This window comes from Syzygium oleosum, unplaced genomic scaffold (genome assembly GCF_021117445.2).
Source record: "Syzygium oleosum isolate NSW1041296 unplaced genomic scaffold, Sole_v2.1 Sole_v2.01, whole genome shotgun sequence".
Taxonomy (NCBI): Eukaryota; Viridiplantae; Streptophyta; class Magnoliopsida; order Myrtales; family Myrtaceae; genus Syzygium; species Syzygium oleosum.
Genome location: NW_026607485.1, coordinates 18213200 through 18222155, shown reverse-complemented (window position 1 = coordinate 18222155; position 8956 = coordinate 18213200).

Sequence of the window (8956 nt, the reverse complement as noted above, 5' to 3'; positions counted from 1 at the left end):
AGGTATGACTTGTTGCGAAGGGATATACACAGCGAGAGGACATTGACTACAATAAGGTGTTCTCTATTGTGGAAATGTACACTTTTATACCTCAGTTGTTGCATAGGATCTTAAGCTGAAGTAGCTAGATGTGAAAACGCCGTTTCTTCATAGTAAGTTGGAAGAGCGAATTTACATGAGACAACTGGAGGGATTTACTATTCCGGGTAAGAAAGACCATGTTTGCTTATTAAAGAAATCTTCATATGGGCTGAAATAGTCTCCTAGGTAGTGGTATAAGTGTTATGATGCTTTCATGGCTAGTCAAGACTATTCGAAAGGTCAGATCGATAGTTGTGTTTACTTTAGGAGATTGGATGATGGGTATTTGATTTATATGTTATTATATGTTGATGACATACTGATAGCAACTAAAAATATGTCTAATTTTGATCTGCGGAAAATGTTATTGAGTGTTGAGTTTGAGATGAAAGATTTAGGTAGTGCAAAGAAAATATTAGTTATGAAGCTTTTGTGTTATATGACTGCAGGAATTTTATGTCTGTTTCAAAATATAAATATATATTTATTGAGAAGATTGTGGCACGTTTTAAAATGCAATCGGCGAAATCTGTGAGTATACCATTAACGAAACACTTTAAACTTTATGATAAGTTATCACCGCAGACTGAGGAGGTGGAGGAACGCATGTCCCATGTTCCTTATTCCAGTGCAATGGGTAGTATTATGTGTGATATGATATACACTAAGCCAGACATTTAATAAGCTGTAAGCGCAGTTAGCCGTTACATGAAGCATCCTGATAAAGCCTATTGAGAAGCTGTGAAATGGATTCTCAAATATTTGATGGGGACAACAGATGTTGGTATAATATATAAGAGGCACGACAAAGATAGCGAGACCATTGGTTATATGGATTCAGATCACCCTGGTGACTTAGATGAATGCAAGTATTTGGCAAGATACGTGTTTACGCTTACAAGTGGTGTAGTTAGTTGGAAGGCGTCCTTATATGACCATCTCGCTTTCGAATGAGGCAGAGTACATGGCATTAACTTTTATAGCGAAGGAGACGATATGCCTAAAAGATTTGCTCTTGGACTTTGGGTTGGAGTAGAAAAATGTTAATATGTACTGTGATAACTAATGTGCGGTATATCTAGCTTACAATCTAGTTTATCACGAACGAGCAAAGCATATCAACATTTCGTACCATTTCATCCAAGATGTTTTGGCAAAGGATAATGTTGTTGTGAAGAAGATCAACAGGGGAGAACTCGATAGACATGGTGACTAAGCCTATTCGTTTGGCGAAACTCAACTTTGCTTTAGCACAATTGGCGTCTTTTTAGAGTGAGCTTCTATTGGGGGCATAAAGAGAGCTGGCATGAATGATAAGCACTATAACAAGGCTTCACAAGTCGAGCAAAGGTGGAGAATTATTAAATTATGTCTCAAGTTTGAGCTGTGTACAAAACCTGACCAATTTAGAGGATTTGATTTTGTTCAAAAATCGCCTTCTTATCGTGCGCAAGTCTGGATTCTTTAGGCAAAGGATATTGATTTTCTTTTCTAGTTGGAGAAGATCATCTTTGACCAATTTGACTTCTTTTGGATATATACAAATAGAAGGGACTCACAAATTTCTCTAAAAGAAGTTGCGGACATCTCTGCTAAAAGGCACACAAGAAAAGGAAATTGAGTATTTGGTGGATCTAGGTCAAAGGTAGCAATTTGTTGACTCCTATAAAAAGAAAAGAATAAGGGCACACGTAAGGGCGAGCATCCCTTCAACAAAAAAGCAACCGCACGGGACAAGAAAAGAAAAGGAACGTATTCGACATTCTTGTTTTTTTGCCATACGTAGAGCTCTTGCTTTGGGCTCGAACACTCGGTGATTGATGATGTGAGCTTTACATCCAATTGAGATGTTTATTTGTAAGCACTGTGCATTTGGGATTAATTTAGGTGTGGAAAACACTTGAGTATGTAAGCGATCATTACTCCGATTCTCCGATTATTAATGTATTATTTGTTGTCGACTCTCCCCGTAGAGTATGCATCGATACTCAGACCAAATTACGTAAATATTCGTTAATGTTTATCGTTACTTATTTATTTCTCTAGTGATTTTACGTTGATTTAATTGCAAGTACCTATCAATTTCCGTATTAAATTTTACAACAATTTCTGACACTTGATGTTCCACCCATACTTTGATATCACATGTAATGATCCGCGCCCTTTTCACGTGAATCAAGAAACTCTGATAGTGTTGATTACCTTTGGCTTTTTTAGAAGAAATGGTCATAAATGAAAAGGAAAAAGTTGATCATTTCTAGAACAAAGGTTTTCATGTAGACATACATGTGTAATTCTCAATTTGACTCGACTTTTCCATGTTTTCGTGATTGGAGAACGAAAAAGAAGAAAGCAATTGACAGAGCATCTTTGGAATGACCCAACTTGCCGTTGGATAGATACTGAGCAAGTAGGAGGCACGGTTGCTATGCTAGTGTACGCTTCGCTTTAATAACACGGGCCCATGTAATACGACCCTATGCACTATATCATTAGTGGTCTGATCACGAGGGAGACCAATTGCCGCCGCCGCCGCCGCCGCCTCCATTTCCACCTCCTCCACAGGCCAAAGCGTTGCATGCGCCATCCATTTTCACCGTGGCTTATCATTGTATCCCCTATCATCTTCTTCGCTAGCTACCACGAGTTGTCTCGCCAATCTATGATCCTCCACCCTCGCTCTACTCTATCGCCACCTCCCGCAATGAGTCTTCTCGCCCGCGCCACCATGAGTCTGCGATGCCGCTGCTCCAATCTCATAGGGCTCTCAGCCATGGCTGCGGCCATGGATCTTGTTTGCAGCCTCTTTGCCTCACACGACCCGCCTCTGCACATCAAACCCCTAGCTCTCTATCGCCATGATTTCCGCAGCTCCATGCTGCCTCTCCCTTCCACCTATCCCGCAACTCTGTGCGGTCCTCCTCTCGCTGCACCTCGACCTCTTCGAAGCTCTCTGGGCTACTGTTCCTATATTCCCCTGAGTATTGACATAAACTTAAACTCACGCTTGCTGGCTTGATGGATTTGCCATTACTCGTTAGCTTTTAGGTGCTCAATAAGTATGCATTGTCCCTTAGGACATGATTCAATATAGCAATAAGAAGAAAAAACACACTTTTCTCTGCGTAAAAGCAGTGAATTCTCAGCTCATGCTGTGAAAGCATTTTCCTATCTTTGCTGTTTTCCTTCCCACAGTAGCATTTGGATTTATATACTATCATAGGCAATTCTATCGACATTGAGTATTGCACCATTTTAATGAATTTATCTCTATCGTTTAATAATATCAGGTTAGGTATGAAGAAAAGACCCAAATACAAGATGCGTTTGTTTTACGAAAAACTCAAAATTTGGAAAACATTTATCGAAAAATGATTGGTTGACCGATTAAAAAATTAGTCAATGGAAAATATTCTTCTTATCAATAACAATTCATACCTAATTATTTTTGTGTATGACAATAGTATTTTTCATTCATTCAATTTTGTGAGGGATATAACTAAATATTTTTTTATAAAATATTTTTCAAATCTTGAATATTCTGTGAAATAAACGTACTCATACTCATGAATTACTATTATTTTGATGGCCTTACATCGTGTCTTGACTTGGACTTGAGCTCAATAATCTAGAGTAAAATTCTTCGATAATAACAAAGGCTCAACTTAGACATTTGGTAATGTGCGTAAGTGAAGCTCTCATCCTAATGCTTATGGATCGACATTGCTAGTCCTCGTAACCTCGTTTCCCGCCCTTTTTATTTATAAGAAATTGTTTTGCAAAGAATTGATCGACGCGACGAAATATCTTTCATCAAAAGTTGATTTTTGATTTTTATTGAAACGGGTTCAGTTGCAAGAACTATAACTAATTACTCTAAATGAAAGTAGAAGCAAGAACTAGAAAGAAAAATCGATAGATTGAAAGAGGGAAAAGTGTCAAAAAAGTCATAAACCTTTTGCATTTGTGCCAATTTAGTCCTAAACCTTTTTTTGGTACCAATTCAGTCTTAAACCTTTTGCATTGGTGCCAATTCAGTCATAAACCTTTTACATTTGTGCCAATTTAGTCCTAAACCTTTTTTTTTAGTGCCAATTCAATCCTAAACTTTTTGTATTGGTGCTAATTCAGTCATAAACCTTTTTCTGGTGCCAATTCAGTCATAAACCTTTTGTATTGGTGTCAATTTAGTCATAAACCTTTTTTTGATGCCAATTCAGTCATAAACCTTTTTGCATTTGTGCCAATCCAATCCTTCGACACGTGAATAACTATTAGCCAATGGGAAAGATTTAGGACTGAATTGGCATAAATGCAAAAGGTTTAGGATTGAATTGGCACTTAAAAAAAGGTTTAGGACTGAATTACCACAAATGCAAAAGGTTTAGGATTGAATTGGCACAAATGCAAAAGGTTTAGGACTGAATTAGCAAAAAAAGGTTTAGGACTGAATTACCACAAATGCAAAAGGTTTAGGACTGAATTGGCACAAAAAAAAAGGTTTAGGACTAAATTGGCACCAATACAAAAGGTTTATGACTTTTTTGACACTTTTCTCGATTGAAAGATACAAAATTTATGTTGATGACCTTGTGACGCAGCGTTCAGCGAGTAATTTAAGCAAAACCTTGCTTAGAGAGAGAAATCCCGAAATTCAATATTGATGATAATATTCTGTTTTTAAAAAAAGAACCCTAAAACAAGCTTATATATCCCTAAACCAAACCCTACTAGTACTATAAAGTATAAAATATCAAAATTACAAAACTGCCCTTAAAATTAAAACCCATAAAAAATATTAAAATAATAGAAAAATCCATGTAAACGATCCCGAATCGCTAAAATTCATTATTAGTCACAGCCCAAGGCAATGAGTTATATTCATACCGCCGTTTTGCTTCAAACGACCGAATTTGAGCCCAATCCGATGTCGTCATCCGGGTCCGCCGATTCTAGTCGTATCATCGTTTCGCCTTCCGTTTGGACTTCTGTCTGTCCAACCGGCCCAGAAACGCACCACTAAAAGATTTTGTATCATTCTCCTCCACTTGAAAAGAACTCGTCCTCGAGTTAAAATCAGGATCTGGATATAACGGCTTTGTGGACTCATGAAACAGTGATAAATCAGCAACATTAAAAGTGTTAGATATATCCATACTATGTGGAAGGTCTATAACATAAGCATTATCGTTGATCTTCTTGCTGACACTGTAAGGCCCATACTTCTTTTGCTGCAATTTGCTATAAGATCCAACTGGTAATCGTTCTTTACGAATAAAAACCATAACCTGATCACCTACCGCAAACACCTGCTTCCACCTATGCTTATCTGCTATAGCTTTATACATCTGATTTGCTTCCTCTAGCTTCCGTTGGACTTAATGATGCACTTCCACAATCTGTTTAGCCATATGATCCTCTGCTACACTCTTATCCACTCGCTTAGGCAACTGTACTAAATCCAAAGTATGCTGAGGCGCCTTTGTATAAATAACAGAAAAATGTGATCTGCCAATAGAACTATGAACTTCATTATTATAAGTAAACTCTGCCTGTGATAAAGCAACATCCCACATCTTCGGCTTATTTCCACAAATGCTTCAAATCAAGTTTCCCGGAGTTCTATTAACCACCTCTGTTTGCCCATCAGTCTGCGGGTGAGCTGTGCTACTGAAATTCAAAGATGAATCAAACAGTTTCCACAAAGTCCGCCAAAAATGCCCTAGAAATTTGTTGTCCCTATTAGAGGTAATAGACTTAGGGACACCCTGCAAACGAACCACCTCCTTAAAGAAGAACCTGGCCACACTTACTGCATCAGAAGTCTTTCTACAAGGAATGAAGCGCGCCATCTTGGAAAATTTATCAACTACAACAAAAATAGAATCCACACATCTTTGTGTTCGTGGCAAACCAAGCATAAAATCCATGGACAGATCCTCCCATATATTGTCAGGAACAGGTAATGGCATATATAGACCTGTATTCTTAGATTTCCCCTTAGCAGTCTGGCAAACATAACACTTTTGTACATATCTGTTGACATCTCTACGCAACTGGGGCCAGTAAAATCGCTCCCGGACTGCAGCAATAGTTTTATCATGACCCATGTGTGCAGCTGATCCACCATCATGTAAATCACGAATTACCTTCTCTCATAATGATGTTCGAGGAAGGCAAAGCTGGTTGCTACGCATTAAATAGCCATCCTGCACATAAAATTATTGCACAGGTTGACCAGCGGATGACTTCCAAATTTGCCCAAAGTCATCATCATCTGCATAACAGTTTTTCAGCTGCTCGAACCCCAAGATGTCTTGGCTTAATGTAATCGATAAGCCAGCTCTCCTACTCAATGCATCTGCTATGACATTATGCACACCTGACTTGTGCTGTAATATGAAAGGAAATTTTTGCAAAAATTGACACCATCGCGCATGCATATCTTTACTAATCCTCTTCTGACTATTTAGATACTTAAAAGCTTCATGATCAGAATAAAGGACAAATTCTTTTCCAATCAGATAATGCTCCCAGGTCTTCAAAGCCCTTACGACAGAATAGAATTCTTTGTCATAAGTGCTCCACTTCTGCCTCGCCTTGCTAAGCTTCTCACTGAAATAGCAAATTGGTCTGCGCTTTTGAGACAAAACAGCTCCTATACCCACTCCACTAGCATCACAGTCCACTTCAAACAATTTATCAAAATCAGGTAAGGCAAGAATAGGTGCAGTACATAACTTTTCCTTCAGAATAGCAAAACTATTCTCTGCTTCCTCTCCCCATAGAAATTTTCCTTTCTTCATACATTCAGTAATTGGGGCTACGATAGTATTGAAATTCTTAATAAATCGCCGATAGAAAGTAACCAACCCATGAAAACTCCTAACGTTAGAAACTGTTTTAGGAGTCGGCCACTATCTGATTGCTCTTACCTTCGCCTCATCTACCTCTATTCCTTCAGCAGTAATAATAAACCCCAAGAATAACAGTTTATTAGTTAAAAAATTGCACTTCTTAAGATTAACATACAGCTTATTAATCTGCAAAGCTGTCAACACCTCCCTTAAGTGCATCAGATGATCCTCCTCAGTCTTACTATAAATCAGGATATCATCAAAATAAACTACAACGAATTTGCCAATAAAAGATTTCAAAACCTGATTCATAAGCCTCATGAAAGTACTTAGAGCATTAGAAAGTCCGAAAGGCATTAGCAACCATTCGTACAACCCCTCCTTTGTTTTGAAAGCTGTCTTCCACTCATCTCCAGGCCGAATCCGAATTTGATGGTACCCATTCTTCAAATCTAGCTTCGAGAACCACTTAGCACCGTGCAACCTATCCAGCATGTCATCCAATCTCGGAATTGGAAACTTGTAACCCACGGTTATTTTATTAACGGCTCTGCTATCTACACACATCCGCCAACTCCCATCTTTCTTAGGAGTTAACAAGGCCGGAATAGCACATGGGCTCATGTTGTTCTGAATGTGCTCCTTTCGCAACAACTCCTCCACCTTCTTTTTTAAAATCTTGCTCTTTTTAGGACTCATCCTGTAGTGCGGTAAATTAGGCAGACTAGCACCGGGAATTAAGTCTATATGGTGCTGAATATCGCGCATAGGCGGCAACCCATCTGGAATCTCCACAGGCATCAGCTCACTAAACTCCTTCAATAAAGGCTTAACTGATTCGGGCTACTCCTTCACTTGTAATTCAGCCTCTGGCTCGAATGCCTATTTCACTATTAACGCGTGAATCTGTTGGGTCTCCTTAATCTCAGCTTCAAATTTCCTTGTAAGGGTAAGGAAATTATTTTCAGCAGCTTGTTTTCCTTTATTCTTCGGTGGGAGCGACGTGTACTTTACTCCATCCTTCACGAGGTTATACTGATTGCTCCTTCCCGAATGCTGCACATCTACATCAAATTGCCACGGCCTCCTAAACAACACGTGACATACATACATGTCTACCACATCACAATACAGTTCATCATGATATTTTCCAATGGAGAATGGAATTTTACATCGCTCAGTCACCTGAATGCTTTCCGTTCTAGATTTAATCCACCATAACGTATAAGGATTAAGATGCTTCTCCATGGGTATTCCCAGCTTCTTCACTATCTCTTTCCCAATGATATTCTCCATGCTTTCACTATCAATAACCACAGTAAATATTTTTCCCAGAATAGTGCACCTAGTTCGGAATAACTGATGGCGCTGCGAATCATCTTCCTGTTTTGGGGCCAACATCATCCTGCGTACCACACAATTTACTTCCCCTTATTCATCTTCAAAATCGTCTTCTTTACCATATGGCTCATAGCAATACCCATCTTCTTCCTCATCTTTCGCTGCCACGTTTACGGTTTTTCTCTGAGGGCATTCATTAGATCGGTGTCCAGGTTGATTACACCTGTAATACTTTATCGCGACTGGTTTATCATAAGGGTTAGGGTTCGCAGTTTTTTGTGCTTGCGTTCCCTTATCCCTCGGCTCGTTCATAGGATGCCTTTCTAATGCCTTATCTTCTTGATTTCACCCTAGGTTGTTGCGGTTGTTGAAGCTGCTCTTCTCTATCGAATTGCTCGAATTGCTACCTCGATAATTTTTGTATGTTCTTTTTCCCTTGTCTTGCTGCATCAATTCTGCTTTCATCGCCATATTCTTCGCTTCAGTTAAATTTCGCAGAAACTGCACCTCAATTTTATCTCGAATGAAGGGTTTCAAACCATCGAGATATCTGGCCACCTGCTGTCCCTCCGTCTCCGATAGATTATTCCGCTTTGCCAATCTCATAAATTCGGCCGTATACTCATGTACAGTTCGATTGCCCTGCTGGCAATGTTGGTACTGCTGGAACATAATTT